The 24,259-nt window shown below is 40.5% G+C and overlaps 1 protein-coding gene across 7 annotated transcripts in view; it reads left to right on the forward strand.

Annotated features, from left to right (window-relative positions):
* rhbdl3 (rhomboid, veinlet-like 3) overlaps nt 1–24,259 on the forward strand; it is a 134,541-nt gene that overhangs the window by 12,766 nt on the left and 97,516 nt on the right. The window lies entirely within an intron of this gene.

Genomic DNA, 24,259 nt, shown 5'->3' on the forward strand with positions numbered 1-24,259 from the left:
AGGAAACGGTTGGCCGTTCCGGAGAAGGACCAAGACGTTCACTAAGGGGCCCCAATGGCAACAGCGCTTGTGAGGCGTGAGGGGCCCACGGAGGTTGACTCGACGGGGAAGCTCTCACGGTAACCCTCAGATCACCCTGGTCATGCACCGAAGTAGGTCTATTCTGCGGGGCAGAATAAACACTAGATCGGGGCATAGGCGAGGGGACTGCACCTCCCTTGAGGTAAGCGAGTCTCAATCTAAGCGCTGAGATAGTCATATTCCCGCAATGGGAACATGAACTATCCACAAAAGCTGCCTCAGCGTGTTGAATGCCCAAACACGAGAGGCAACTACTGTGGCCATCTGCTGGCGCCAGGGAACGACGGCATCCAGAAACGCACAAGCGGAATGACATCTTGAAAAAGACGCAGGGTCACGCTTGTGTTGCTCTTTTAGTAAAATAAAAAAGGTAGAAAAAATACTCTCTCAGTGCTGAGGCACCCAGGGGTAGCCGCGGTGTGAATGAACACAGAGGGAAACGCCCACCAAACCGACACACACAGACACAGAACAATAGTGCTGTGAAAACAGCAGTTGTGAGCTGCAATGCTCGCGGCCACCGCTGATCACGCCCGTCACACCAACACTGTAGGCAGAGAGTAGATCTCTTTGAAGTCTTCAATGGCTGATTTTTTTGTAGACAGAAGTCTCACAAAGCTCGGCTCCGAAGTGAAAGACAATATGTGCGTGCGCCCGCTTCCTGTTTATACCCGCGCTGCGGGGCGGGGGCGCGTGACGCGATTCACGCACGCCAACGTTCATTGGCTCGTTCTGTAGACACTCGAAGTTGATAGGGCTCCCTGAAGTGATCCCAATTACGTCGTCACGTCGATGTTACGTCGAACGTGAGCGACTGAAAGGGAACTCCTTTTTTTTTCGAATTCTGAAGCCTTTTTAATCACGCAGTGAAACTGCACGGCCATTGGTTCGTGCAGAGTAATAAAACGAACCAATGACGAGGCAGCGGATCTGCACAAGCCTATTGCAGAGAAGCACGCCAGAGCACGCCAATATGGGCGTGGAATCTGGCTATAAAAGCAGGCGATCTGGCATAGGATACTCAGATTAAATTCGACTGAAACAACGAACTGAGAGTCGTGCAGCAATATAGCACGGCCTGAAACGCAGTACTCGTTCCCGTATCTCAGGGAACTGAGGTTACGCAAGTAACCGAGTACGTTCCCTTTCGATACTTTACTCGTACTGTGTCGCTAGACGCTGTTATGGGGAACCAATACAGTCACGCCGTGCTATGGCTGCGGAAAGACTATAATGATATACTTGGCCTTAAGCCCTAGCAGAGCCTAGAGGAACCAAGACATAATAGGGAATACTCATTTAACTTGGGGCTCAGACAAAAGTCGGAGCCGCCTAGGAACTTAAACCAGGAAGAACTCATAGAGGTCGATCCTGCCCTAGACAATTGTTCCAGGAAACCGGTATGGCCTAGGCACTAGAAGGGCCGAGAGCTGGTTAGGTAAAATAAGGCAATAGCCTGTTACCAGTGGCCCAGACCTTGATCGGAGCCACAAAGATATTATAGCAATAGCCACAGATTTACCCCATATAGTAGGGAGGAAAGTTCATAGTGGTTTGGGCTCGGCTGAGGCCAAATCCACTTGACAGAAAGGACTTGTGTCTGCAGAGCAGGGACTTCTATATTGTAGAACCTGGTAAATGTGGACGGCGAGGACCAGCCGGTCGCTGCAAAAATATCACCAATGGAGACACCACTGGACCAGGACGAGGCCATGCCTCTAGTGGAATGAGCTCTTACTCCGTTGGGGCATTGTAGGTCCGTCGAGGAGTAGGCTAGTGCAATTGTGTCCACTATCTATTTAGATATCCTCTGCTTCGTGACCCACTCAATGTATATTCTCAAAGCCCTGACAGGGCAGAATAAATGCAGCTCTCGTTCATCCGTGGAGGGAGGAAGTGCTGAGAGGGAAATTACCTGAACGGAGTAGAGAGCACCTTAGGTATAAAACCATGCTTGGGTTTGAGGACGACTTTGCAGTCGTTTGGCCCAAATTCCAAGCATGAGGCACTCACCTAGAGTGCCTGTATGTCACCCACATGCTTGACCAATGCTAGTGCTAGCAGAAGTATGGTCTTTAGCGTCAGCGGTCGCAGGTCGACTGACTGGAGTGTCTACAAGGGAGGGCTCATTAGAGCCCTTAGCACTGTAGACAAGTCCCATGTAGGGACGGGTTCAGCCTCCTGGACCCCTTCATGAAACGAACCACAAGGTTGTTTCTGCCCACGGTTTGGCCAGCCACAGGGGCGTGGAACGCTGCTATGGCTGCCACATAAACCTTGAGCGTGCGTTCGTCCCTTATCCAGCAACTCCTGCAGGAAAGACAATATCAGAGATATGTCGAGATATGTAGAGAGGGGGTCTGCGCTCCGGGCTGTGCACCAGGCGGAGAACACAGACCATTTAAGGGCATAGAGGCATCGTGCAGCTGCGTCAGTTCTGAGAACCAAGGTTGGTTCCTCCAGAGGGGGGCCACAAAGAGGACTACATGTTTGTATTCCCTGATTCGTCTGATGACCTGAGGGATCAGTGCGATCGGGGGAAAAGAGTATAGGAGAAGGCTGGGCCAGTCGTGGGCCAGCAAATCCCTGCTCTTTGAGAAATAAGTTGGGCAGTGAGAGTTGTCTTCTGAGGCGAAGAGGTCAACCTCTGCCTTCCCAAAGGTCTCCCATATTTTGTGAACCATGTGGGGGTGAAGCATCCACTCCGAGGGGACGTTGCTTCGAGACAGCATGTCTGCCCCTTGGTTCAGTTTGCCCGGCACGTGCGCTGCTCTCAGAGAGCGCAGGTTGTGGTGTGCCCATATCAGGAGGTGTTTCACCAGTTTGAACAGAAGTTTCGAGGTGAGCCTGCCTGCTGGCGGGACTGTTTCTACGGCTCCTTTCACCAGTAAATTCATCACCTCGGTGCAGAGGACGAGAGCTTCTTTGCTCCTTGGCTCATTGCAGGTGGGAACCGCGCAGCTGAAACGCGGGGGTCTGTGAGCGAATTGTAGAGAGTAACCTCATTTTAGTATCCCCAAAACCCATTCTGACACTCTGGCCTCCCAGGCCTCGGCCCACGTGGCAAGGGGTTCTATTAGTTTGAGCGACAGACCGCTTTGTAGGGGCCTGGGGCTCGTGGTAAGTGAAAGAGGAAAAGAGCTCTCTTTTTGAGTATGTTTGTGTTTTATTTTGTTTGCTATAACAGCGTTTATTTGCATGGGAACGTGAAACTGAACGGGCCCAGAGGCTGCAACAAACACACTGCCTCCAGCACCGAGAACTGAACTGGGGTGCTTGGGGGCATAAATTAGATGACTTTGTGAGCTCATCGTGGGCTCATCGAAAAAACGGTGCTGCTTGCTGACGAGGGACCTGATGGCGCCCCGACAGGAACCACTCGTCTAACCGGCTGTGTGTGGGCTCTACAGGGGCAGTTCAATCCAGTCCAAGCTCTTCGACAGCTTTGGAAAGGACGCGGAGAAGCTCGGTGTCAATCCCATCTGGCGGGGTCATCTACCGAGCCCGACCAATCCTCGGCGTCAGAGGCCGCCAACGACATGCTGTCGTCATGAAGATCCTCATCGGATCCTTCGAACGAGAACATATCACTCACGCTGGCAAAGGGGCATTAGTCTGGGTGGGAAAACAGCACAGGTGAAACCTCTCTATGTGGAGGGAACGAGGCACGCGGGATGTGAGCCGGCTCAACCCCTTTTCCCCGCTGTTTTCTCCTCCGAGGTTCCTGGGAGGAAGAAAACGGTAGGCAAGGCAAGGCAAGGCAAGGCAAGTTTATTTATATAGCACATTTCATACACAATGGCAATTCAAAGTGCTTTACATAGAAGAAATTAAAATAATAAAAAGAAACAAGAATAATTAAAACAGTTTAGAAAAATAAAATGAAATACAATACAGTACAGTCGGACGAACAGCGGCACAGTGCTCATTCAGTAAATGCATAGCTAAACAGAAGTGTTTTGAGTCTGGATTTGAATGTGACCACTGTAGGAGCACATCTGATCTCTTCTGGAAGCTGGTTCCAGCTGTTAGGGTGCGAGGGGCGGGGTAAATCCGCGAACGCAGAGAGGAGAGACTCATGTTCTCACAGTGAGAACAGCTGGTCTCTGTGAGTGCAGCCTCAGCGTGGGATTTCCCCAGGCACGAGATGCACTCATGTGCTTGTCTTTAACGTGCAGGGGCGCCCTACACGAGCCACAGTGGTGGCGCGACATTTGCATCAACGTCACAATTTGCTCTTTTAGAAGAGAAATAAGGGTCTTGGATGGCGGCAGGGGATCGCTGAATCAGCTGCAGGCGCAGAGCGGCTCGTGAGCAGTGGGCTGGATCGACGAAGAGCTGATGCTGGCGTGCTGATTCGGCTGGATCCGCTGCTTTGCTGGTCAAAGGCTTGAATCTTCGGAGTATCAGCGAAGAGAAGTGTCGTCGCTGAAGGAGAATTGATCTGAGAATCCTATGCCAGATCGCCTGCTTTTATAGCTAGATGCCATGCCCATATTGGCGCGCTCTGGCGGGCTTCTCAGCCATAGGCTTGTGCATCTCCGCTGCTTCGCCATTGGTTTTATTACTCTGCATGTACCAATCGGCGTGTAGTTTCACTGTGTGATTAAAAAGTCTTCAGAATTCGGAGAAAAATTAGTTTTCCCCATAACAGCTTCTAGCGACGAGTAAAGTATCGAAAGGGAACATACTAAAGCACATATTTAGTACCTGATTGTAATTTGAAATGTAATATTGAACTTTATTTAATATTACATTTCAAGTTTATATATTTTAAATGTACTAAATTGCAACTTCATCATTACAAATGTGTAATTACAAAAATATTTTAAAACATGACACACAAGTTTCAATAGAAATTTTATTAAAGTATATTTTAGTTTACCATAAGTACTCGTCAGTACATTCGGCAGTACACTTTAACCATATTTCCAAAACAATAGATGTAATTTCACGTAAATATGCACTTAAGTCTTAAGTTGGTTGAAAAAAGCCTTCTCACATTTAACTAACTGAATTTAATATACATTTAAAATATAATACATAATTTAATTGCAGTTAACATTCAGTTAAGAGTCTGAAAACATTACATTCATTTCGCACTTAAGTATATTCTTTTAACGTTTTAAATGTTTTAACATCTTTTATTTCTGTAATAAGTACCCTTTTTAAAGGTATGCTAAAGGGTATTTATTTTTTACTAGGGACATCTAAAATCTAACATCAAATGTATAGTCTGTCTTCTTTCTCTGGTATTGTTTTGAAGAGGCGGCCCATTATTGTTCTGTTGCTCACCACCTGCTCCTTATCTCTCATTCTACAAGCTGAGAAGAGAGTCTGACAGTGAAGGGGACCATTTGCATATACGCAACCCTATGTGTCCCAGTGGGCAATTAATACATAACAATCTAATATATTGTGTGCGTCCCTGAGCGCTTTGTGTTTCTGCGACCTTCAGTGATAAAAGTTTGCCAAATATCTCTACATGTGGCCTTGTTTCTGTTTTCAGACACATGCAGCGAGTGATTGTCCAATATCTCTTTCACATTCTATTTTCAGTGTACTTTCCTCGTCTCTCTCTCGCTCTAGTATTTCTTCACAGCCCACTCTTTCTCTGACACTTTGCTTCTTTAAAAAAGACTGTGATAATAAGTGGAATCTCCCACTTGCAAAGTGTGAAGAAAAAAATCCTGGAGTGTTTGAACAAAAAAAAGATAGACAGTTGCTAGAAATATCAGTTCAGTAGTACTCTCTGAAGCGTGAAAGTGTAGAATGTGATAACATTCAGGTCAGATGCCTGTGTAAAGCAGTTGTCAAGAAGCAAGGGCATGCTTTGTCTCCTGAGGAGAAGGAAGTTGGTTCTCTCTTTATAACCAATTCTACTTTTCTGGGAGGGCTTTCCTCTAGAACATGGATTCACAGAACTGCTTTCTTTCAGACATCTCAGTAATGTTAGACATGCTGGCAGTGGGCCTGGGTCAACGTCCGCATTCCAACTCATCTTAAAAGGTGTTCAGAGGGGTTCCGGTCTGGTCTTTGTGCAGGCCAATCAATTTGGACCAGATAAACCTTTACTTTTTGGACCTCTTTTTGTACATGGGCATATTCATGCTGCGAAAGAAATGTACGCCTAATAAAATGATTTTCTAGGGAGATTGCTTTGTTGTACGTTTGATTTGATGCACCTGTTATTACTGGATGTTGGTAGACTTGATAATTAAAACAATGGTTTTCAAGCTGGGGTCTGCAAGATGGTAAAAATGTGTTTTTATGGCAGTCAAAGTTGATTTAAAGGAACCGTATGTAAGATTGTGGCCAAAACTGGTACTGCAATCATTTTCAAATGACTGTAGAGCGGTGTATCCCCTCCCCCTCCCCCTCCCCCTCCCCCTCCCCATTTAAAAAAAAATCCATTTATACCACAAACATAAAAAAAATTGAAATGAAAATGAAAATAAATACCATTATTAAGTGCATTTTTTATTTATTAAATACAATTATTATTAAATGCAAAAATTAAATAAAAAAAGTTAAAGAAAGTTAAATAAAAATGTTAAAATTTGATGAATACAGTTTTATTTATCATGTTATATTTATTTTGTTTTTGTAGTCATTTTTATGTTATAATATAATACTGTTTTGATCTGTTTGCTATTTGCCCTGGTTAATATTTACTATTTTTCATAGTGTGATTTTTGGTGAAAGGTCAGTAACCATAATAATAATAATTAATAGTAGGCCTTTATGGAACCTACAGCAATTAAAAAGAAAAAAAATATACCATGAGGCTTAAGCCTAGTCCCAGACTAAAATGCATGTTTGAGCTGTTTTAACTGAAAGCAACTTTCACTGACATATCTTAAAATATATCAGTGCCATTGTTTTGTCTTAAGATTCACATCAGTAATGTTTTTTTTTTTTTTCTAAGGCATGTTTATAAAAGCTACTTAAATGTCCTAACTGACCTAAGGGCTAATCCTGGTTTAATCTAAGCCCTGTCTGTGAAACCAGGCCATAGTGTCCCCTTTTTTAATTCATGGATAATAACAAGTGAAATTTTAATGATATTTTTACTATTGAACTGCCCCTGGTTTCCATTTCAGAAATCTGGTCACCGACATGTAGTGTAATGAGTGTTGATGTATCAGCATTGAGAGTGGGATCACTGGGCCAAGGAAACTGCATACATTCTAAATTAATCTTTGATGTTTTAATTGAGGCGCAAGGTGCCATCTCTGGTACTTCAGACTTGAACCCAGAATGAAGAAAGGGTGAATGATAAAGAGACACTGTGTGGGTGTACATATGAGGGTATCATGGTCTACACTCGTGACAGCCGTATGTGCACAATGAAGAACTTTGCTTGCTTTCATGCTCTACTCTTGTCATCACTTTGGCTGTAAATTGAGCTCACAGCCCACATACTGTCTGGTCAACACACAGCTATCTCTCTCACACACTCACATATGCACAGTGTGTGTGATCAGAATCTGCTCATCAGTGGGGGTAGAGACAGTCTAGTGGTCAGAGGTGGTGGTTGCAGGTTAAATCTCAAGATAGGGGCAACCCATGAGTAAGTAAGCGAGTCAGTCGTACAAAATGTGTTTTTCTGTTCATTTATTGTCAGATCAATGCAAATGTTCTCAAATTCAGATTATTGATAGGCATAATTTGTATTTACATATTGCTGACATGACACACATTGTGTTGCAGATCACAGCTGTTTTTCCTCCTTCCGTGCTGCATGCACAAACATACAGCACGACTCGTGTAGTCCTATTCATGAACACGTGACTTGTGCGTTGGTTCTTTTTAATGAATCATTCAGAAAGACTCACAACCGCAACAGTTACGAATCCTTCACAAATCATTCTGACATATCTTTCATTGGCTTCTGAATCAACATAATGTAATGACTCACTCACTGAACTGCAAGTTCCATGTCAATGCATCTTTACTTAAATATAGCCATTAGGCTGCTCTTACTTGCGTCAAGAGCGCAACAATATATTCACAATAAGTTCTCTCTTTATCCAAATTTTTTATTGCTTTCCATAATCCTTGTGGTAATGCCTTGCAATTGGTAAGTAATTTAATAATATGAGAATTTTTAAATATACGCCATTTATTCTTATAAACTTTTTATTCATCAAAGCATCCTGGAAAAAAAATGCCACTCTTAACTTTTTTCATTATTGATAATAATAAGAAATGTTACTTGAGCATCAAATCATCATATTGGAATGGTTTTGAAGGATCATGTGACACTGAAGTCTGGAGTAATGGCTGCTGAATATTCAGCTTTGCCATCACAGGAATAAACAAATGCAACCTTGGTGAGAATGAGACTTCTTTGAAAAACATTAACCCCTGGGGCCAGTTGCATAAACATAGCCATTATGTTAAGACTGTGTCTTAAGAACTAGTATGAACAACTAGCAGTTAGTTAGGAGTAATCAGTTTTACTTTTGGGTATCAAATTAGTCCAATCTACATTTCTATGTAACCGACTTAAAAAAGTCTTGATGACTAACTTAAAAATGTATGTAAGGTGAGTCTTAGCAGTTTATGCAACTGGCTTGGTTTTCACAGACAAGGCTTAAGCCTAGTCCCAGACTAAAGGCATGTTTGAGTTTTTCTTTTTTTTCTAAGGCACATTTATAAAAGCTACTTCAATCTCCTAATTAAACTAAGGCCTAATCCTGGCTTAATCTAAGTCTGTGAAACCAGGCCTAAATGTCTTACTGAGTCCAACTTTTGAACTGTAGTGTAACTTAATTGTTTAGCTTTTGCTGGGATTTGTTTAAGATTGATTATAACTCTCTAGTCCTAGCAAATGGATGAAATGGGTTGGAAAACCCTACTGTAACAAACAGGATGTAAATCTCAAAAAGAAAAAGGAAAGCATAAAATCCTCCGTCACAAAGACTTCTGTTCTGTCCTAATCCGTTGGTGTTGTATGACATGTGAGTCATGACTGTAGGTACTGTAGATCACTGGAGCAGGTTCAGTGTGTTTGACAGGTGATGCTCAGATTTCAGAGTGTCTCTGGTTTATGCGATTAGAGAAGCCATTCACATCTTTGAAACCTCCCCATTGGTAACAGTTTCAGCCATGATTTTCTGTTAGTTTCATTATGAGTCTTATGTGTCTGAATTTATTATCTGTAAGTATGTGTCTGCATACATGTGGAAAGGGAACCTGTGCAATGCAGACATGTTCCAGCATGAAAGAACATACAGCTTTTTTCAAGAGACGTCTTGTCTAACAGGTTGATAAAAGCTTATCCTCTATCCAGTCAGTCAGTCCATATCAGATTTTCACTTGAGAAAATCTTACCAGACCTGCTTATTATCATTTAATCTAACTCCATTTGGCCTTTTGCAGACTGGTTAATTCCTGAGACAGATGATTTTCTTTGACTTGTCTTTGTCCCACACCTTTTCAAAAGGTGTTTTGTGTACTTTAAGTTGCAATCAAAAACAGGGTCCAACATTTTTTGCCAAAAAATATACTTATATCTTTATTTTATTTTTTCTAAAAATTAATAGGATTTCCTCACATATTTGTAACAACCAGCGCAGATCATTGTGTCTCACACAGTTTTATCCATAACAGCACCTGTCATAAAAACATGAAGAAGACACATTTGTTTTAATGGTTGAATGCGAGGAATATTCCGTACCACATGAAATTCTGGAGAAAAAAATGTAGTATTATAAATACATTAATAAATAGGGGCATGTATATAACATGTTTTCTTTAGTTGATGGTTTAGACCAGGGATTTCAAACTCAGGGTACATTTTCACAACAACGATGTACTAAACACGTTTTTTGTGTACATGCGACAACGTTGTCAAAACTTGTAAAGAAACACTATGTGCCTATAGCCTGAACAAGTAATATGCAATACACACAACGTCACAGTTATTACAAATTCTAATTTTTTTAGTTTGTAGGGAGACAATGACAGTATCGTATTCAAAAACTTGCACTTTGAAACGTTTTCAAAAGTTTCCGTGTAAATGAATGCCCAAAACTCATAAAAAGTTTCTAATTTTATAATTTTATATAATTTGATTTATAATGATTTTAATATAAATGAATTTATTCCTTCTGATTGAGTGTTTTGTGAAGATGAAATATGAAGGTGGTAGCATCACTATGAACTTCAAGGCTCCTAGCAAAGGACTTTAAATGATAGTACTTTACGAAAAATAACTTTGTTTAGCAGAACTAATGTGAACTGATACAGTCTGCATCACTTATTTACTCTGAAGGGAGTAGCAAATCCCCCAATGCTTCAGGGAAATTTTCACTGTCTCTGAAAAGTGCAGTTAATTGGCTTTGGATGATCATGTCTTCAAAAGTAAAATCTACTATTCATCTCTATTTTTATGTTGGTGCTCCCTAGCCGCATTTCAGCTGAAATTACCCGGAACAATTTGTCCCAGGAAGTTTTTCTCCCCCTGACCTGTTGCTGTCTGAGTGTGCATTGTGATATAAAGTACCGTGAAGATTTGGCAAATTAGTCCGATGACATAGGTCTGCTCAAACTCCGTTGTTGACTCGAATAGCAAAACAACTCTTACTGCACGCACTGCAACAGACTTTTAAAAATGGTGTTTGAGATTAAATTCTGTGTGGTATTGGTTTGGTATTGGTGGGACCCTCTGTAAATGGTGCGTATTGGTCACGCAACCAATCAAAATGCTGCGTGAACTCAACCAATCAGCATGTTTAGCACCCAAGTCCCACCCCCAAAACTTTGAAAAAGTACTACCTCGCAAGCAGGGATTTTCTGAGGGGGAAATTTTTACCCAGAACTTCATTTAGACCCTGGTCCCTGCGGTCGAAACACACCGAGTAACACCCCAAAGTCCCTAGTTCCTGGGGAAAGTTCTTGCGGTGGAAACGTGGTTTAAGTCAGTGGTTTTCAGTCCTGGTCTTTGGGACCCACCACTCTGCACATTTTGCTTGTCTATTATTTAACACACCTGATTCATGAACTGAACTGAGTGTGTCAGATAAGAGAGACATACAAAATGTACAGAGCGGTGGGTCCCCAGGACCAGGACTGAAAACCACTGCTCTAAGTAAAACAGGACTTTATTGAAGTCAATACTCCTACCTGTCTTTTTATGGTTGGCGGAACATCCTTCATCTGTTTGTGGTCAAATATTGGTTTTCAGGCCTCTAAATGCATTATCTTAAACATTAGTTTTTCGTTTGACTTAATACGGTAACAGCTGTTGTGTTGTGTCTGTCTGTGCATGTGCATGTGCCTGAGTTACATACACATGTAATTTGGATGTGTATTGATTTTATGATTTTATCTTTGAATATTTATGGATGCCTTCCCTCTGTAAATGCGTGTTTGAGGGAGTCTATCTCTAAGTGTGGGTGTCTCATCTGTGTTTATTCTTAATTACAGACCGATAATGTGGATTCATGACTTAATTAGAAGACTTCAGCCTTTAGTATGTTTAGTGTTGAGCCTTTCTGTCGTCATACAAATTAAAGGTAGAAATCCTGGGAATGTTCCGCAATGTGGTATAAGATTTTAAACGCTGTGGTGAGCTGCAGTATACTGTAGGATACAAGATTTGGTATTTTGACATCATTATATACTCTTATGTTGATAAACTGGTGTTATGTCAGCTCAAATTGCGTGTAATTGAAAAGTCGAGAAGGCTTACCCTCCTGATCTGGTATAAAAATCACTTCCTCCTCTGTTCTTAATTACAAAAACAGACCGGTTTGTCCCTGTTTTAGATGCAATTGTACGATTGTAGTTAAACTATATAGGTGCAATTTCTGAAGAAGTGATGCTAGGTTGTGGTTGTGGTCTATAGTGAGTGGTTGTTATAACATCCACCACCGCCTTTATTTGTGTAATGATTTGGTTGTGGTGGTGAGACAGCATTCAGCAGACAGAGTGAAAATCCAAACGCAGTTGATTAACAAATGTAATCCAAGGTCATAGTCCATACCAGGCAGAGAGTCAAGCACATGTAAACAGTCCGGAATACAAATCCAATACACAGAGGAAGACAGGAACAAGAAATCCAAAACACGGGAAAAGATAAATATAAAGAAACCAGGAACTGCTCAAAATACTAACAGAGTGTGAACTGAACCAAATCAATCAATCAATCAATCAAACAAATAAACAAGACTTCATACTGAATGAAGGCAAAAGGCATTTAAATAGACAGGGTGACGATTAAATGAAACAAGACACAGCTGAAAGATAAACTAATAACGAGCAGAGGATTCTGGGAAATGAAGTCCAGGAATAACAGAGTCCATGGAAACAGTGAGGGACTAGGCTGCCATCAGTTGGCACTAGTGGTGGGCAGATCGAGGCTTCGTGAAGCAATGAAACAGTTGAACCAAATGGGCCATATTGTTCCGAGGCTTCGAATCAATCCGACACCCGTCTCAACGGTGACACCTAGTGGTCACTTGCAGGTGTTGATCTGAAACAACCTTGACGAGCCATTAAAAAAATGTGGTGTTTTTTTATTATTGTATTTTTCTAATATGTGAAGCTTGTAACCTATAGGCTCCTCACTGTGCATAATGCTATTTTGGTCCTGCAAAATGAATATTAATAAAAGAAATCAAGCCACAATGTCTCACTTTTTTAGAGATTTTTATCTCTGCTGTGGAAGGACTTAGCCTACTTCTTATTTTACAGATAATTTCTCCAGCCTTTGAAAAAATCCTCTCACAAGGGACACTTGTTGCTGGCATGCAAAGATATTTTTTAGGACATACAAATGAGGAAAGATTTCTGCTCTCTCTTTCCAGTAAGTTAGTGGATCATGAGTTCTGGGCAAATACGCAAATTTCAAATTCTCCTCAAATGGCACATCATGGATGATGTATTGTTGCAGTAGGCTAGCTGCCGATCACAATACACACATCTCACTTTATTTGGGGTTTCTAAACGGAAATGCTCCCACACCACAGATGTACGGACTCTCTTCTGAGGAGCCTCCATTTTATCTATCTATCCAAATCTATCTATCTATGTATCTATATATATATGAATCTATCTATGTATCTAGATATGTATCTATAATCTATCTATGTATCTAGATATGTATCTAGATATGTACCTAGATATAATCTATCTATATATAATCTATCTATGTATTTATATGTTTCTATAATCTATCTATATATGTATCTATCTATCTATTAATCTAGCTGTATATATATATTTATATCTATGTATCTATTAATGTGTCACTATATGTATACTCTGTCTGTCTCTAGCCTAGTCAATGTGTTGTGTACATTTAAATGTAAGCCTAAATAACCTATAACTAATCAAATCGCACTATGTCCCTTTATCACCAAAAATCCGCTATCTCAAAATCAAACTCCTCTCACAAAAACCCACGATATGCGTTGATTTCACTTTTATACAGATGTGTGATTGTGTGGTCTGTTCCCAACCGTGTCAATCAAACGCTGTTTTGGCGGACCACACCTGATGAAACACTTAGTGAAACACTTGAGGCTTCGTTTGGCCATAGTCACGTGACATGGGTGTTTTGAATCACGCTTCGGATCAGTGTTTCGAAACATCTGCGCTTCGGGATCTCTTTTTTTTTTCTTTTTTTTTTTTTTTTATAATTTTTTTTTATTGCAGATAATCAACAATACAATCAAAGAAGCAAAAGTGAAAGAAATACACAAAAAAGAGAGAAATAAAAAAATAAAAAAATAATAATAAATAAATAAATAAATATAAGATACACAAACACTGAGCAAAACACAAGACTATTAATCAAATAAACACATTAAACATAGTACAATTAACCACAGTTTTAACAGCTTTTTTGTTTTGTATGGAAGAGATGGTAGAAATATATTGTTCCATTTCAGTTTTTAGCACCGAAAAAAGTGTTTTTTTATTACTGAATTTGCACTTATGGATATGGAATTTGGCAACAAATAAGACTAGGTTTACTAGAAAGAGTGCATCATTGTCCTTCCCACAGTCACTAAAACAACCAAAAATTACATTTTTGTACAGGGAGAACTCAGGAAGAATATTGTCAACTAAAAATGAATTAATGTCTTTCCAGAGCTTATAAGTGAATTCACAAGACCAAAATAAATGTGAAATAGTTTCTGGATGTAAACCACAAAAGGAGCATCTTACATCAATGTCATTCTTAAACTTATTTAAGCATACATTTGTGGGGTAAAACCTGTGTAGTAACTTGAACGAGACTTCTTTAATTTTGTTAGTTAAAAGGAACTTCTGGGGTAGGGACCAGACTTTTTCCCAGTCTATGTTAAGGTCAAACTTATTCCAATAGAAGGATGCAGGAGAAATAGAGACTAGGTCCGCCTGAAACAAGGATCTAATTTTGGAGTTCGCTGCTTTATAGGTAGAGAAACAGACTTTACCTAACAGAAGCTGAGTTGGATCTGGAGGTGACATTGATAATGGTGGAGAGATATCAATTGACCTGAATAACATTCGAAGACCTGAGGGCACAGCATCAAAAACAATAGAAAATTCTTTTGGGCTTACTGGAATCTTATATTTGGCAAGAAATTCTGAATAACTGTATAGTAGTCCATTCTTATTAAAGAGTTGACTGACTAATAAAATACCATTGTTGAACCAATTATCGTAAAAAAGCGACTTGTTCTTATAAACAATATTAAAATTGTTCCATATATAACACCTCTGTGGAGAAAAGTTATGCTTGTAAAGCAAAGCCCATGCTAAAAGAGCCTGTTGGAGGAAATTGGAGAGTTTAACTGGGATTTTTTGTATTTTATAGTTACAGAGCAGAATACATTTTAGGCCACCTAACTGTGAAAAGACATGATGAGAAATAAAATTCCAGATGGAAGTAGGGTGTTTGAGATAATAGGTGTGTTCGACATCGGCTGCGGCTGGATGTAACCGATCGGCGAGAGTAGCCGCGTGCAGGCGGGGAGGAGCTGCAAACGGAGACGTGAAGTCGGACACTTTCTGGTTCCCGTAGTGACCGCTCACGTGGTGTTCGCGTACTTTACCACAGCTGAAGTGAAATAAATGTAATATTGGCCAAATAATACACAGATGTTTCAGAGACATTTTCATTCAATAGGCCTACTTTATGTACTGCTTCATACAGCGTCTGTTTGAACAAGAATAAAGTTCAACATAATTGCTACTATTAATGAAGTGGAGTCTATAGGTTTTTTAATCAGTTTTAATTTGATAAACATGACACAATATAACATACGACATGAAAAGAGTGTTTACTGTTATAAAAAACTGATTTGTGAGCTTTAGAGTAACTAAAGGTGTTCGAATAAACACGAAACACACGTGATCGTTGTCATGCGGTGAATTCGGCCAATCGTGGGACAGCTGTGTCGTCATCAGCCCTCCTGCAGCCCAGTGCAGTCGCTCCTGAGAAGCTGCGCTGGCTGAGTTCTCCGGCTACTCTCGAAATGCTCTCGCGGTACTTTGATGGCATATGTCACAGTCACGTGGCGTCGGCGCTGTATCAAGTCGGACAAAATTTCTAACCGGCATGCACTGCTTCAAGTCAGCCGCCGATCGGTCTGCGCAGAGCTGCATGAAGTCGAACAAGCCTATTGCTTGATCCAATTTATCTTGAATGTGTTGTTGAGAGAGCTAAAGTCTATGAAATTTAAGCCCCCTTTGTTGGAAGAATTCAGAACTACAGACTTACGAGTATAGTGAGTTTTATTTTTCCATAGAAAATGAAATAGCATCTTATCTACAGATTTACAAAAGGAGTTATATACATGTAATGACTGAGCAGCATAGGTTAAACGAGAAATACCTTCCGCCTTGGTGATTAGAACTCTGCCTTTCAAAGAAAGATCTCTTTGTAACCATCGGTTGAAAACCTTTTGAGTTTTTTCAATGAGGGGAAAAAAGTTTAACTTACCTCTGGCTTCTCTATCTTTAGTGATATGAACACCAAGATATGTGACTGAATCTCTTACAGGGATATTACACACTACGGAAGCAGAGCAGTTATTCACTGGTAACAGTTCACATTTGCTAAGATTGAGGGTGAGACCGGAAGCTTTGGAAAAAGAGCAAATAAGGTTAATCGCAACTGAAACCTGTGAAGCATCTGCCAGAAACAGGGCTGTATCATCCGCCAACTGACTGATTAAAATATGATTATTTGCCACACTAATGCCTTTAATAGGACTGTTTTTAATGTGTAAATTAAGAAGTTGGGCAGCGAGAAGGAAGAGGTAAACAGAAAGAGGACACCCTTGCCGTACTCCACGCTTTAAATCAAACCTTGGGGATGTACCATTGCTTAATTTAATAGAACCGTTTCCATTAGTGTACAAAGTTTGGACCGATCTGCAGAAGAACTGACCAAAACCGAACTTTTTTAAGGTTTCCGTTATAAAATCGTGCTCTAATGAATCAAAGGCCTTATAAAAGTCTAAGAAAAGAATAAAACTATCTTCATGAACTAGCTCAGAGTAGTCTAATAAATCTAAAATCAATCTCACATTATTTGAGATACGTCTATTCTGCATGAACCCAGATTGGCTCTCATCAATAATAGAGTCTAGTACTGATTTCAGTCTCTTGGCAAGTATCAAAGCAAAAATCTTATAGTCATTATTTAATAAGGAAATGGGGCGCCAATTATCTAACAGAAGAGAATCTTTCTTAGGCTTAGGAATGAGTGTAATTAGACCCTGACTTAACGTAGGTGGCAAGGAACCTCTATAAACACTCTCAGCAAAAACTTCTTTTAAAAATGGGGCAAGGCTCAGAGAAAAATGCTTATAAAATTCGGCCGTAAAGCCATCCGACAGCCACAGGTCCCCCCCCCCCCCCCCCCCCCCCACAAATTTCCAATTGGTGATTTCCAAAAGTTAGCATCCTGTTCAATTGAGTGTGATTCCTGTACAAAACAAAAGTCAGTATTAAGCTGTTTACAGTATAAAAATATAGCCTTTTGTTTAAGGTGGTTTCTTAAACCTCTTGTGTTTAATGAAATAATAGATAAAGACATAAGGAAAGAAATAAAATAAATACAAGAAAAACTAGACCAGAAAAATGGTAGTGCGTATACGAAAATAAGTAGGATAAGGTCTCTACAAAAGCGCCAACATGGGTCTGAGAACAGCAAACCTTATGTGAAATTTGTGAACATATGCTATCAGTACAATCAAACAGACTGTAAACGTTTTATGAAAAGAGTCCTTTGCAAGGAGAGCCTAAAAAGAACCCGATTTCTTTTACTCCCACTCAATTTTGTAATTATAAAGATAATTATTATTATTTTATTTTTATTTTTTCCCCCGAGGAAAAGTAACTATACATAAATGAAAGGCTGATAAACAGCTTTGAAACGCTATTGAGCCGTGTTAGTTTGAGGCACCAAAATACAAATAAAAATATTGCTGAACATAGGGTGACATGCTATGCATTAACAAGCATATTAGAACAATTTTTGACACTCCTCTGCTCCAAAGCAACTTTGATTCAGTAACATGAATAGCAGGTAGTAAAACCTGACTAAATCACATAAAGAACATATAAAGTAAAGACAGCCTTAAGCTGTGTACTAGAATTACCTCATCTAGAAAGTCTCAAGGTGGGAGAATTTCCTTTCCACCCACAAAAGCACGACCGCCCACGAAGAAAGCTGGCATGCCATCTTTCCGAACCTGATCAACAACGGGCCACAGTTTCTTTCTTTTCTCTCTGTCCTCTGCCGACAAGTCCTCCGCCAGTTTCAGGTTTTTGGTCTTCAGGAAGCCGGAGTTCTTTGTGGAGCGCCACACGGCATCACGAAAGAATCTGGAAGAGAAGCGCACGATGACACCTCTCGGTTGAATGTTACCAGGCTTCTTGGGGCCGAGGCGGTGAACGACGTCTATGGCATCTGGAAGCTTGGTTTTGGCCTCTGGAAGCAAACCCTGGCATATCTGGATGATCTCATGTCGCAGATCCTTCTGATCGTTCTCTTCTAGGCCGTAGAGCTTGAGATTCCAGCGTCGGGAGTACGCTTCTAATTGAGAAACACGCTGCTCAGTCTTGTCAGTATTAACTTTGCAAGCCTCAATCAGCGATTCACTACGGTAAACTCTCTCTTTAACGCTTTTTACTTCAGCACAAACAGCATCAAAGGAATCTTTAATACCGGCGATCTGCTTGGCGTTTTCTGTAACTGCCATCTTCACGTCGGCAATCACCATGGAGTTGTCACTGACCAACTTTTCCAAGGCATCTGACCTGCTGTTTATCAGCTGAGAGAGGGAGGAAAGCTGGGAGAGGATTGCGGCAGTTGTCGTATCTTCCACACGTCTCCATTTAGGTGCAGGTGATTTAACCGGGGTGATGGAAAGTGGCGGAAAATTATCATCCACTAACGAGACCTTCAGTACCTCCGTGTCTGACTCGAGGTAGTCGTGCATGTTGTCAATGAGCATGTTGTTTGTATCAGACTGCTCAGTGGGAGCTAACGTTTCAGCCATGATGGTAGAACACGAGCTAGCAAGCGCTTTTTTAGCGCCGCTTTTCCTCTTCTCCTGAGGCTTCATTTTACCAGCAAAAGTAACCAGAATACAGCCGGACAAACGCGGTGCATGAACTAAAGGCAAAAAGTCAGTTTTGTACACACTTTAACTATATGGAAAACAGTTCGGTTTGCTGAGCTCAGAGAAACACGTCCACTCAGAGCGCCATCTTGGTCGACCCCCCGCGCTTCGGGATCTCGCAAAGCTTCGGAACGACTGTTTCGCGTCAGCCATCCCTAGTTGGCACATTATGGCACCTGCAGCTGACAGATGTAACAATTTGAGGTATCATTTATATCTTAACAAATTTTATATCTATATCTTAACAAACTGAAAAAATGTTCAGGTATTTTCAGGTATGAGCGCTGTAAATATATCTATATTGTGATGTCCCTGTCGGCCATTCCTTGTTTTGTGTGTATAAAACACAAAATAAAACGTGGCACTTTTCTAAGCGGGTTAAAAAGGATAACTATAATGTATGGCGGAATAGCACTTTTGGGAATACCTCGACTCGGCGCAGTAAAAAGTCACGCATGATCCTCTTCCCACTATTGACAGAAGTGAGAGGAAGAGGATCAGGCGTGACTTTTTACTACTCAGCGCCACGTTTTATTTTGTGTCACCATACTTGGTCGTATAACTACTCGTGTAACTGTTTTTAAATAGGGTTGCCACGTTGATGTGTTTGGTCACTTCTAAATTCATTGCTGTTAGATACCATTGAAATACTGGGCTAAGCTAAGTGCTATCAAAGTGTCACAGCACGCCAGAGCGATTAAGTGCACGCACTGAGATGAGAGAGGTATGTATCAACTCGTCTTAGTTAAGGGAATAACATAGTTTAATATGAAAAAACGGTGGAGTATCCCTTTAATTTGTAACTATTGTCTCGGTCATGGTCACTGGAAAAAAGATTGCCCTGTACTTAAAGCAAAAGATCAAAATCTTATAGTGTGTCCAAACCTTCGTGGCTTGGTTCCCTCTTGCCTCACGTCAGGTGTTGAAGAAATTAGCAAAACAGTTTGTTCAAATTCAGATTTTTCACCTTTTGTTTCTGATGGTTTTGTATGTCTTCTGCAGGGTGAGACAATTCCGGTGAATATTTTGCGAGACACTGGCTCTTCTGCTTTGTTTATTTTGGGATCAGTATTGCCTCTCTCAAACAAACTTTTACTGGTGATTCACTGTTGATTTGTGGAATAGGTCTGACTAAGATGTCTGTACCTTTACATAAGGTTGTTTTGTACTCTCATTTAATTCAAGGTGAAGTCGAATTGTGGGTGAGACCAGCTCTACCAGTGGAAGGAATTTCAGTGATTCTGGGGAACAATCTGGCCGAGGGACGGGTTTGGAGTGATGTGCCCTTACCTTTGATTGTTTCATCTAAATCTGTTTCTACTGGGGATAATGATGAGAGTGTTCAGAGTTTACCTGATGTTGTTACGCGTGCTGCCAGTCGAGCAGTTGCCACTACAAAGTGCGGAACCGTCTTTGGTGGAGGAAGGCATCTCGTGGCCACACACTCTTCTCTCTGTGTTCAGGGTGAGTTGATTAAGAAACAAAAGGTAGATTATGTGTGGGAGGAACGGGTATCGCCTCATAAAACCGAATCGATTGTTTTGTCCGTGGATCAGGGCTTATCACAGGATGAGTTGCCTTTGATGGATTGTGAGGAGGCTTTGGAACTGGAAGACTGCTTTATATGTCCTCGGTTAAGCAATTCGGAAACTTTGAGAAATTTGCCAACATTCCTTGAACATCTTCCTACTGAAAAGCGTTGGTTAATTCGGGAATATTCGTCCTTGTTTTCCGATAAAATTGTTGTCATATCAGCTGAACTATTCTCTTCTCTATCTTCCTACGTTTTTTGACAACCCTTCAAAATCCTAATCAAAGGTTGATGCGCCGGTCATTATCTCTGCAACTTTTATAATTTTGAGATCCACCATATAAAGGGAACTGAAAATGTTTTGGCGGACGCATTGTCCCGTGCACCTCTGTCTTGAGTTAATGTGCTACTCTATGCCTTTTATTGTGTCTGTCTTTGTTTTCTCTTCCTAGGACGCAGGTCGGGTAGTAGGGATGGTGCGGCAGTGAAGGAGATGTGCTCTGATACAGTGTCAGAGTGACATCGATATGCTTAGACACAGTGTAATTATAGGGTAAATCTTGCAATAAGTCTTTGAGTTTTATTTTATGGGGGAGGGTGTGACATCCCTGTCGGCCGTTCCTTGTTTTGTGTGTGTTGCGTCTGTATTGTATGCAGGTGATTGGCTGATTGCGGCGTGATTGGGAGCACCGGCACGCAGGTGTTCTTCGTTCCCTAAAAAAACGGGATGTTTCCTGTCGGCGGGAGTCTGCTCTGGGGCTGCGTTAGACTTTGTAGCAATTTATTGTCCTTTGCGTCGATACCTGCGGCTTTAGATGATCGATTCTCGGCACATTTTGAGGAAGAATGTAAAATAAAGCTCAGATAATTTGCAATGTAAGGATATTCGTCTCTCCTTATTTGTAGTGATCCTTCTGGATCGCAACATCTATATATCTATATCTATATATATATATATATTGTTTTACGGTGTGTACTTTACTCTTAACACCTTTTACCTATTTATTTATTATTCTCAGGTAAGGTAAAGAAAGTCAAATCTGACCTAAACCGTAAGCATTCAAAAGGTACTTACAATTTGGTCAGAAGACTCCTCTGTGGTATGTTCTCATTAAAAGTCTTCCAGCATCATAAATCTAAATCTCAGTAGGCAGATTTTGTAATCAATTAAATTTCTTTTAATTGGTTACTTTTCTTTTTATAATAAACAAAAATATAAAAGGCGAATACAACTTAATCGTTTAAGTATAAAATACAATAGTCATGTTTTGAAACAAAGGTGTAGTTAGCTCTGGGCTTCTTCTCTTCTGCTTGGGGTTTCTTGTCCTCAGCTCTGGGCTTCTAGGCGTCGGGGGCACTGGCGTATCAGTATCCCAAGAGGCAGTCCGTTCATCAGTCTTTTATACTCCTTGTTTACAACTGGCATTTGGTTGACACTCCTCCAAAGTTTCCCAGATCCTTCTCCAGTCAGGTGCAAGCGGTCCACCTCTTCATGTCCTTGAACTACAGTAAACTCAGCTAAGATGGCTGAGTTCATTTAAAGTTCTAGGAGTCTAGCGCACACACATAATCGCAATTTTCTGCTCCTCTTAACATGGGTTGGCACAGTCACATATACATACATAACCAATTACTGTACATCTATGCCAAAACAATATAAGCCATCTTTTACAAACAAAATAAATAACAACATTGAATGCAGTGCATTACACTGGCTAAATATGTGTAACAAAAATGCATCTATAATAAATAAGGAGGCAGGTAATTGCATTTTCTTGATATTATACAACAATATATATCTATATCTATACATCTACATCTATATATATATATATATATATATATATATATATATATATACAGTATGAAGACTTCAGATGCAAAAGCCTCTAAGTGCCATCTGAAATTTTCTTCTAAAATTAGCATTTTTTTCAAGCTCATATGTTTAAGTTCAGTAATTTCACTTTAATGACAATTAATGGGTAATTTTCATTGCCATTAAAGTGAAATAACTGAACATAAACATACAAGCTTGATAAAAATTATCACTCTAGAAGAAAATTTCAGATGGCACTTAGAGGCTTTTGCAGCTTTTGGGACCATGTAGGGACTTTTGCACTGCAGTGGGATAACTAAAGGAATGGTGTGAAGAAACCATTTTGAATTCATGAAAACTTTTACATCTCTAATTATGTATTATGTTTTATGTAATTTTAGATGACATTAGATGTATATTACTATACATATGCATATACAGTGAGGAAAATAAGTATTTGAACACCCTGCTATTTTGCAAGTTCTCCCACTTAGAAATCATGGAGGGGTCTGAAATTGTCATCGTAGGTGCATTTCCACTGTGAGAGACATAATCTAAATAAAAAAAATCCAGAAATCACAATATATGATTTTTTAACTATTTATTTGTATGATACAGCTGCAAATAAGTATTTGAACACCTGTCTATCAGCTAGAATTCTGACCCTCAAAGACCTGTTAGTCTGCCTTTAAAATGTCCACCTCCACTCCATTTATTATCCTAAATTAGATGCACCTGTTTGAGGTCGTTAGCTGCATAAAGACACCTGTCCACCCCATACAATCAGTAAGAATCCAACTACTAACATGGCCAAGACCAAAGAGCTGTCCAAAGACAGTAGAGACAAAATTGTACACCTCCACAAGGCTGGAAAGGGCTACGGGGAAATTGCCAAGCAGCTTGGTGAAAAAAGGTCCACTGTTGGAGCAATCATTAGAAAATGGAAGAAGCTAAACATGACTGTCAATCTCCCTCGGACTGGGGCTCCATGCAAGATCTCACCTCGTGGGGTCTCAATGATCCTAAGAAAGGTGAGAAATCAGCCCAGAACTACACAGGAGGAGCTGGTCAATGACCTGAAAAGAGCTGGGACCACCGTTTCCAAGGTTACTGTTGGTAATACACTAAGACGTCATGGTTTGAAATCATGCATGGCACGGAAGGTTCCCCTTTCTTAAACCAGCACATGTCAAGGCCCGTCTTAAGTTTGCCAATGACCATTTGGATGATCCAGAGGAGTCATGGGAGAAAGTCATGTGGTCAGATGAGACCAAAATATAATTCCACTAAACGTGTTTGGAGGAAGAAGAATGATGAGTACCATCCCAAGAACACCATCCCTACTGTGAAGCATGGGGGTGGTAGCATCATGCTTTGGGGGTGTTTTTCTGCACATGGGACAGGGCGACTGCACTGTATTAAGGAGAGGATGACCGGGGCCATGTATTGCGAGATTTTGGGGAACAACCTCCTTCCCTCAGTTAGAGCATTGAAGATGGGTCGAGGCTGGGTTTTCCAACATGACAATGACCCGAAGCACACAGCCAGGATAACCAAGGAGTGGCTCTGTAAGAAGCATATCAAGGTTCTGGCGTGGCCTAGCCAGTCTCCAGACCTAAACCCAATAGAGAATCTTTGGAGGGAGCTCAAACTCCGTGTTTCTCAGCGACAGCCCAGAAACCTGACTGATCTAGAGAAGATCTGTGTGGAGGAGTGGGCCAAAATCCCTCCTGCAGTGTGTGCAAACACACACAACAATTGCAAACAAAGGCTACTGTACCAAATATTAACATTGATTTTCTCAGGTGTTCAAATACTTATTTGCAGCTGTATCATACAAATAAATAGTTAAAAAATCATACATTGTGATTTCTGGATTTTTTTTTTTTAGATTATGTCTCTCACAGTGGACATGCACCTACGATGACAATTTCAGACCCCTCCATGATTTCTAAGTGGGAGAACTTGCAAAATAGCAGGGTGTTCAAATACTTATTTTCCTCACTGTATGTATATTAGATGTATATTACTTTATTGTTTTAATTTTAAACATTTTTGCTGACTTCTTTGTCTTGCCAAGGCTGATTTCATAGCTAGCATATTATATTAAATATGCATAATTAAATGATATTTCAATACTTATATACTTTAAATAGTTTAACAAAATTACAGCTTGATTGTAAATTTACTGTT

The sequence above is a fragment of the Leuciscus leuciscus genome (genome assembly GCF_965113295.1).
Source record: "Leuciscus leuciscus genome assembly, chromosome: 14".
NCBI classification, from domain to species: Eukaryota; Metazoa; Chordata; class Actinopteri; order Cypriniformes; family Leuciscidae; genus Leuciscus; species Leuciscus leuciscus.